This window comes from Myiozetetes cayanensis, unplaced genomic scaffold (assembly GCF_022539395.1).
Source record: "Myiozetetes cayanensis isolate MyiCay16 unplaced genomic scaffold, myiCay2020 scf32, whole genome shotgun sequence".
Classification (NCBI taxonomy): domain Eukaryota; kingdom Metazoa; phylum Chordata; class Aves; order Passeriformes; family Tyrannidae; genus Myiozetetes; species Myiozetetes cayanensis.
This window is the reverse complement of record NW_026087544.1, coordinates 5,540,266-5,549,421: the sequence shown is the minus strand read 5'-3', so window position 1 is coordinate 5,549,421 and position 9,156 is coordinate 5,540,266.

Sequence of the window (9,156 nt, the reverse complement as noted above, 5' to 3'; positions counted from 1 at the left end):
GGGAAAACGCTCCTGCTGCTGGCACACAAAGGAGCAGGGAAGCACCACCCTGCGTCTCTCCCAACGGTGGCCAAGTCGTGGGGCTTCGCTGGTCGGAAGAGCCGGAGTTCCTGAAATTTTGGTTTTCTTTAAGTTGTTGGCTTGATTTGTTTTGTTCACCCGACACGGTTTTTTTGCCTTTAGTTTCCGTTCTTGGTTGTTGGTTTCGTGTTTATTTTTTTTTTTAATAATTTATTGTTGGTTTTTTTGTTATTGTTTTTTTGTTGGGTTTTTTTGGTTGTTTTTTTATTTGGAAGAGAGAGGAGAGAGAAAAAAAAAAGGTTCGGGATTGTTGCTTTGAATGTTGCACGTTTAAAAAAACAAACAAACAAACCAAACCAAACACCACCTTTGCACCAAAATTGCCAAAAGAAAAAGAGAAATGAGCCCTTGAGAGTGTTTTAAGTGCTGTTAATAAAACCAGGCGCTCCTCTTGTCTCCGGGGGCTTTTCAGCAGTTGTGGGTTTTAGTGCTGGATGGATGAAGAGCTGCTGAGAGCTGCAGGCGGTAATCTTAAACCTTTTGAGTTGGTGCCTCGGTGCCTTATTTTGACCGGTTTTGAAGCCAGCACGCCTCGGATGTGCATGCGCCCTGCTCGCGCCCCAGGGCCCCCCTTGCAGCCGCCTCCTCCCGGGGTCAGCAAAAACCGGAGGCGTCCCGAAAAATCCCGTGCCGGGGGCTCCTGGGCCGTGGAAGCTGTTCCCGAGCAGGAGCACCACTCCCCTGTTTGCTGCAGGACACTTCAGGGCGGTGTTGGAGGACCCCGTCATCAAGAGGAAGCTGCCCCTTGTTTGCATCGTTGGCTTCAGAACCTCTCGTGGTGTTGTTGCTTTGGGTTCAGATTAATGTGACGCGCCATGAAGATGCTTCGAGTGGCACTTTGCCCTGATTTGCCTTGACATACTTTTAAAAACTCCCGTGGATAACGAACCTAGTGCTGTCCTAGTGCAGGATCTTTGCTAGGATGCAGTGCCTTCCAAACCTGCGGATGCTCTGCCAGGTGTCTGTTCCCCGGGGCAAGGCGCTGTGTAAATCCCAAAAACAGGTAAGGGGGTGGAAGAGGTTGGACTGAATTGTACTGTGACAGAAGATTGTTGTTCTTTTCTTTTTTTTAATCTTGGTTCTCCAGTTGACTAACCCTTACTAACGTGTTTTATCCCATCAACATGCTGCTCCACCAGCAATGGATCCGAATCTTGGATGTGCCTCTGTGTTTGTTTTGGAGGGGTGGTCCCGTTAACAAACAGGGCTGTGGAGACCACACTAAGGGTCCTCAGCTTGGCAAGCTGGAGCTGTTGTTGTGAAATCATGAACTGCTCGAATTAACGCTGCTTTAACCCGGGATAGTGTTTGGAATCTGTATGTGTTGATAAGGAAAAGCCAAGCCGATGATTTGGCAAACGATCTGTTTATGGGATGCTGGTGGTGTAAGAATGTAAATTAAGCTGTCTGTTGTAAATGGGAGCAATTATAGCTGTTGCTGGTAATGAGGGGAAGGAATTGAGGAGGGGAGAGGCTGTTTCTTCTAGAAGTTGGGTGTTTGCAGCTAAAATTGGTATTTGTTGCGATGTGTTCCACGTGCTGTTAAGATCCAACCTCTGAGTCTCATTTGAAGTGTTGTACAGAAGGTTTGGGGTTGGTGGCAATAATGGGAGCTGTGTTTCAGCCTCTCTACCTAGGCTGGGGGATGATGGTGACCACATGAGTGATCTGTCATTGAAACACAAAAAAAGGGGATATTTTTGGCACCTTCTCCAATATCCAGGTGCGTGTGTGCCAAGTCTTGGGCACTCTCCCGCTTCTTGGTTAAGCTTTGACTTCTGGGTGGCTGTTCCAGAAGATTTCTGCCTCCCTGCCTCAGGTTTCCCTGTGTGTTTAACTGGGAGATTGTTCCCTGCCTCCTTTACATTATGTATTTATTCCAGGGACTGGAGTTATCGTGGGATGTGGTGTGGGATGATTCTGCTGTGGTCGCTTTGTGCCAGCGAGTTGTTTCTTCGGGTGCTGGGCCTGCCTTTCGAGTGGGTTAGAGGGACGTTCCAGCCACCAGGCTGGTGTTAAAACCAGTCTCTTGGAAGGGTTAAGTGCTCTATATGCACCATATTAATTTGGCTAATGAGACTTCTGGGGAAGGTGGATTTCTAACGAGCACCATTTAATTAACTGCGCTGCAGCAGAAAGCGGCGCAAGCGGATTAGTCGGGAGCCGGTTATTGGAATTCACACGTTTTTTTAGGACTGTGCTTTTACCAGCTGCAGCTGAATTAATAAGTCTCAAACATCAGATGGCCCAGATTCTGCTCTTGGCCAGTAACAAGCTTATGTTGGCCTCATCCTGCTGGTTTACTACGGAGTGGCAAATGCTCCTGGAGGATTCACTCCCGCCACGTGTCGTGGGGGTTGGGGCAAGACCAGAAAGGTTTCACAAGGGGTCTGCAGAAGGGGCAGGGAGAGGAGTAGAGAGGCTCTTGGGGTGATGGACTGCAGTGACTCCCATTGGGTGTCCTGCAGTCACTGGCTCAGAGCTGCGTGCTGAGTGTAATCAGACCTGGCCTGGGAGCTGGGTGAGGTGTCAGCTCCTGAGGCAGAGTAAGTTCTGAGGGACTGGATGAGCTCCACATGGAGTGATGGGCTTAACAAGAGCCTCCTGTTTGTCCATGAGCTGATGGAGCTGAGGTGCCTCTACCGGGAGCAGGGAACATGAACGTGGTGGCACAAAGGTCTCCTCTTTGTCGATCCTGCTCCAGGGAGGTGCTGATTCACCACGGCTGGAAGGCAGAGGTGTGGATGCAGAGGTGAAACACACTGCTGTTGCTGCTGGCTTAAGGAGCTGCCCCCTGCCAGCCCAGCTTCTCTTCCCCAGTCCCTGAGGGTCGAAGTGGTGTGTGTTGTCCCGCCTTGGGGACGGGGTGTGTGTGCACGTGGCCGGCTCAGAGGAGCGGATGAGCTGGAGATTAATTGCGGGTCACGGCAGTTTCAGCTCCTTTATCTCCCTGCCTTGACCTTCACACCCAGTTCTGCAATTGGATCTGGAGATTTTCAGTTCCCTTCGGCATTTCCTGTCCCCGGGTCCGGCGATGGGGTCGGGCTGGCTTTCAGCAACGCTCACCCTTCAACTGGCACATTTCCCCCCGTGATCCTTCAGCCTGTATCTCCTTTCACCAGCACGTTCTGCATTCCCCAGCCTGTAAAATGAGACATTTGAGGTGTGTCTGAGGGCACACGTGGGGTGCAGAGGGGTTGGAGTGAAGGGAAGCCACTGGGGTCTCACAGGGTGGTTGTTAAGCTCTGCTTGCCCACGGAGAGGACCCTGGTGCTCTTTGGGCCACAGTGGGGTTTGCAGCCCCCTTTTGGCCAGTGGGTTGCTCTGGCTGTTGCCAGGCCAGCCTGGGGTGCTCCAGCTCTGACCTGGGCTGGGCAGAGGTTTGGGGCATGGTGGGGTCTGTCTTGAACCACCCAGTTGAGCTGAGGCTCGTGGGGAGGACGTGGTGAAAAAGGGGATGTGCTGGTGTTTCTCCTGCTGCTCCCTCTTGGCTGGATGAACACAAGGCTGGGTACAAGAATACAGGACTCTCCATCAGGAACTGCGGAGATAGGACAAGGGGGAATGGGTTCAAGCTGAAAAAGGGGAAATTTAGCTCAGAGAGATGGAAGGAATTCTTCCCTGGGAGGGTGGGGGGGCCCTGGCACAGGTTGCCCAGAGAAGCTGTGGCTGCCCCATCCCTGGGAGTGTCCAAGGCCAGGTTGGGCAGGACTTGGAGCAGCCTGGGCTCGTGGAAGGTGTCTCTGTGATATCCCCATGGCAGGGGGTAGAGCTGGATTAATTTTGAGGTCCCCTTCCCACCCAAACCATTCCAGGATTCCAAGACCTACTTTTTCCCGTCTGCCAGCCCAGCTTTCTCCCGTGGCACAAATTCATTCCTGGCTCTCAGATATCCTAAGTGCCTTTGCTCTTCCTCCAGGCACTCAGAGCTGCATCCCAGCAGCAGTTGGGAGAGCCCAATCCCAGCTGTCCCATCCCTGTGACCGCCCTTGTCTCATCCAGGGTGGCTGTGACTCCCTGTCCCTGCCTGACCAAAGCCTTGAGGGGCTGGAGCTCGGTTTGTTGGTGTTTTATTCATCACTGGGGTGTTGCAAAGATGCTCTTTGGCCTCTTCCATTCCAGGGTGCAGCCCCTGCTCCATCGGGCCCACGTGAGGAGTGTCTGTAAGGGAAAGTTTTGCAAAGCTTGGTCGTGGCTTTGGAGGCAAAGTCTGCTCTGGAAACGGGACTTTGGCCCATGGATTGCTTCTGGAATTGTCCGTGGCTGTGAGCAGGAGCTCCCATCTCCTTGTGGTTACTGCAGGCTGGGAAGTTTTTCCACAAGGATCTCTTAGCTAAAGCTAAAACGTCTTGGTTTCACAAACACCTGGTTTGATTTTTTTGTTAATTAGAGTTGCTGTTAAATTCCTATGGGCTTGGTTGAAAACCATTGTGGTACCTTTAAAGCATTTTATTGTTATTTTCTAAACACACCCCCCCCCCTTTCCTGGGAGGCTTTCATCTCCCTGGAAGTGAAACTTTTTAATCCAGACTCTGCTGAATTTCACCCTAGTGACGGCCCTGCATTGTAAACAGGGCTGCAGGGGGTGGAACCAGCTCCCCAAAAAAAGCCAAATATTCCTGTTATCAGTGGGTTTGAGGGCGAGTAAACAGCAGGAACCACACATGGCATCTGCCAAAGCTGATGAAGGAAGAGCAGCCTGTGTTTCCTGTTGCTGGAAGGCTCAGTTGGTCAAATCCTCACCCAGCTGTTTGAAATGGCTTTGGGCTTTTTTTTCATGTGGCTTAAGGTAAAAGCAGAAACCTCTCGGGAGTGTTGGGGGCTGGAGCATCTCTGGGGTGTGTCGTGGCCACCACCCCAAACCCCAGACCTGACACAGCCTCTTGTTCTCCTTTAAAATCAGAATTAGGTGGATTTTTCCCCCTGAGTGTCCTGGTGTTTCTCACGAGTGGGTTTGTGTTTGAAGCGATCGAAGAAAGGGTCGATGTGAGATCCCAGGTCATTTTGGGCTTAAAACCCCAAAAATCCCTGCCCCTCACCCTGGTCCCAGCCCCCTCCTGAGTGTCTCTGTGATTCCCAACCAGTTTTCCAAGCAAACCCATTCCTGTGATGTTCAAAAACAGCTGAAATAATTCCAGCCCAGCCCTTGGGGTGGGGGGGGAGGAATTTTATAGCAAGATAAAGATTGTTCCTTATTGCACAATAAACATCAGGATCAACTTCCTCTGGATCCAGTGCCTGGGTTTCTCTGGTGTCAGCATCTGAGGAGTGCTGGGAAAGTCACAGCCTTGGTTATTAGAGATTATTATATTTTTTTTAATCAAAGGCAGAGCCTGACCACAGAGACGTTTATTTTGTGAACTTTGGAAGGGCTAAACCCACACTTTAAAAGCTCTTCTGTGACCCCAGAGCAGGTTTTCAGGAAGACAGGAGGAGGAAAGGGCACCTGCAGCTGATAACCAGGACCCTCAGGGATGTTCAGTGGCTTTAATTGATATGAAATATTAATATAAAATTCAAGTGTGAGTCAGGGATGCAGCTTCCTTTTGAGATCTCTGACTGCACCGACCTCCAGAGCTTTGATAAGCCCGAGCTGAGTCTCAGCAGCTTTTAATCCTGGCTTATGTAAAACCACTTGAAGCGAGTTTAGGACCCAGCAGGTGCCCACCCCATCAATCACTCCTGCCAAAGCCTGGCACGGGCTGGGATCAGATCCCAGAGGGTGCCCAGGCTCCTCCTCCAGGATTACACCCGGGAATCCTCGCTGACTAACAGTGGGAAAGCATTTCCTCCTCCTGGAACTCCCTGGGGAAGGTTGGGAGCCCTTTGGGTGGCACAAGCCCAGGATTAACTGCTCCTTGACTGCAGCAGTGTCTTGTTGGAGGAGCCAATTCCGTGTGCTGCTTCCTCACTTTCTTAATCCTGTGGGGCCCAAATGAATCAGGATTCAGGGAACCAGTCCCCTGGCTGTTGGTACTCAGAGAACTAATTATCTAAATGAGGTTTTGTTGGTTTGGTTTGGTTTGGTTTGTTTTGTTTTTTCCCAAAGGATCTCAGGTGTTGTGCCGGGTTTTTGTTGGAATACAGGGAAAATTGGGGGCTGGCTGTTGCCTCGGGCTGCTCGTGAAACCCTTGGGTTACTCCAGCTCTGGGACCCCTGCAGATCTTTTGGAGGCACCTTTAGTGCTTTGTTGCTTTGCACCACGAACCTGAGAAGGTTTTTAAACTGATGGATCTGGGTGAAAATGCTTCCAGGTGGGATTTCCCATCGGGATCCAGCCTGATGACATCGCTTACCCCATGGGCAGAAGAGGAGTTTGGGGCGGGAAAAATATTCCACTGAGGGACTCCAGACTCGGTGCTGAGGTTGGCAGTGGGTTTTACAGGGTTTTTGATTGATTCCAAGTTAAATTGTTTTCTTGGAAAGACCCAGGAGGTCCTTGGTGGTTTCTTTGCAGTGCAGAGTGTGGAGATGCTGCTTGTGAGGTCCTCTTGGGTTGGAAGCAGGAGGGAATTCCAACCCTCTGCTCCTGGCCCAGCACCTTCCCAGGACCAGCAGGGATGGCTGGGAGGGCACCACATTTAAGCAGCATTTTATTCCTGCTGAAGATCATTTTTAGCCATTGCTGCTCCTTTTTTCTACCCCATGTTCTGCACTCGAGAAAGGGAGGAGCTTCCCTGGAGTAAGGGAAGCGTTTTCAGGGATAATTTCTTCGTGGAGGAGGTTGTTAAGCATTGGAATGAGCTTCCCAGGTCGGTCTTGCATTTGTCCCAGCTCTCACCTATGCAAAACCAGCTTTAGGAAGTTATTTGCAAGGTGATTTCACCGGGATGGAGAAACCTCCCTCTCGGGCAGGTATTCCCGCCCTCCACCCTTTGTTTCTTTCACGCAACATGTTGTGTTTTGCAAGCAAATAAACGCCTTTGATTTCTTCAGAGCTGCAAAGAGAACTAAAACATCTCTTTGGTTCCCTTCCCAGCAAAAGGTGTGAGCAGAGAAGAGTGTTTGACCACCAGATGTTACCCTGAGCTCGATCAGCTGAAGGACAAAGCTCTGAAGATCCTTTTCCCACCTCCCATCCCGGATGGAAGGACTCCCAGGGCACCTGGGAGGAGCTTCTCGTTGTGGACACTGGTTTCCTCAGCATTTTTTTTGGATAGACAAGAGGTAATTGAGGCTGGAGAAAGGCACTTTTCCCCTGCTCAGTTGTTTTGGGATGGGAAAACCCGAAGCCAAATGTCCCTCGTGGCCCCTGTTAAAGCAGCAAACCAGAGGTGCTGGTGCAGTTTGGTTTGCTCAGCAGGAGGGTGAAGATCTCCAGTGTTTCAAGAGGTGGAAACTCAGAATTTTTCACTGAAATCAGGACTGGATTTAGTGCAGGATTGGCTGAGCCAAACTGCACAGCACCAGCTCCCCTTCCTAAACCCCAGTGCCTTAAACTCTTCTTAAATAACAAACCTCCTCCTTAAATCCTTGGTGGGTTGGGAAATGTCCCGCTGGAGATCCTGTCCTGGATGCAGATTTTAATTAACTGGTCCATCTGAAGGCAGAGGGTTTGGTGTTCTGGTTTAAAGGTGTGAAAGGGTGGTGGTTACAGCGTAAAAGGACCATTCCCAAAGCCCTTCCTCCCTGGGGATTCCTGGGAAAAGCTACAGAATGAACCATTTTGTAGCATATTCTCCATTCCCTTCAGTTTTTTCCCTGGCTTTAAGCACAGTTTCTCTGCCACTGTATGGTTGTGTAACTGCTGAATTTGGTCCATCATCTGTGGAGGAGGTTTTGTTTTTTTTACCTGTGACAATAATTCCTTTATACTTTTATGATATTCCATGGCTTTTTATTAAATATAGACCACTTCATTTTGGGCTTGAAATAACCCATTTGACAGTTGAAAGCAGTGTTTCTATAGGGGGAAACAACTCTCTTGATGCTTTAATATTAAAAAAAAAGGGATGAGGGGAAAAAAAACAAGAGTGAGAAAAAAAAAAGGATAATTAAATCTCTTTGCAATTTAATAATTAAAAAAAAAGGGGGGGGGAGTTAAAAAGGAGGTTAATGCCAGTGGCTGGAATGAATCCTGTGATATCCCAGGCTGACAGAATAATTTCAAACAACAATAATAATGCAAAAAACTGCGACTTTGCAGCTAGAAAGGAAGTCAAAGCAGCTGTTATTTAATTCAAAATCAGATTTATGGGATGCTGGTTAAATACGGGCTCAGCGTTGGAGCTGCCTTTGTGGAATCCAGGGAATCTCTGGGTGGGTGGGGAAGGTGGGGAAGGGCAGAGGAGGCTGAGGTGGGGTTTGGTCTCTGGTTTAATTAGGCTGGTTTTACCTGCAGGTCGTCTGTGCTGTGGCAAAGAACAGGCCCTGGGAGATGGAAAATCCATGCCCTTCCTGTGGGAGAAGGAATCTGTATCCTGATGGAACAATCAGCCTCATCTCCCCGTCCTTGGATCCCTCCCCACAGCTCGCTGGGCGTGTGTTAAAACAGAAGGAGCTGAGATCTCTCTGTGCTCTGGCACTTGGGAGCTCCTTGGCCACCACATCCCAAGAGGTGACTCAGCTTTGCTCCTGGGAACGCTCAGGAAGCCGAGGGATGGCTCAGGTTTGGAAGTGTCGGGATGAACACACTGGGATTAAATCCGAGCTGTGGGAAAACGCAGCTCAGGAGCAAAGGCAGTGACAGCCAAGGCCCGAGGGGCTGATGTTTTTTTTCCATCAAATGACACTTTACACTGTGAATTTCTCAGGTGGCTTTAATGAGGAGAAATATCCGGATATCCAGACAGAGAATAATCAGGAGAAACACTCTGGATATCCAAACAGAATCTAATCAGGAGCAATATCCAGATATCCAGAGTGAATCTAATGATATCCGGATATCCAAACTAAATCTGATCAGGGGAAATGTCCCGATACAAAAACGTAACCTCATCAGGAGCAATATCCAGATATCCAAACTGTATCCAATCAGGAGCAATATCCAGATACACAAAGTGAAGATAATCAGGGGAAACATCCAGATATAAACCCAGAATCTGATCAGGAGCAATATCCAGGTATTCAGACTC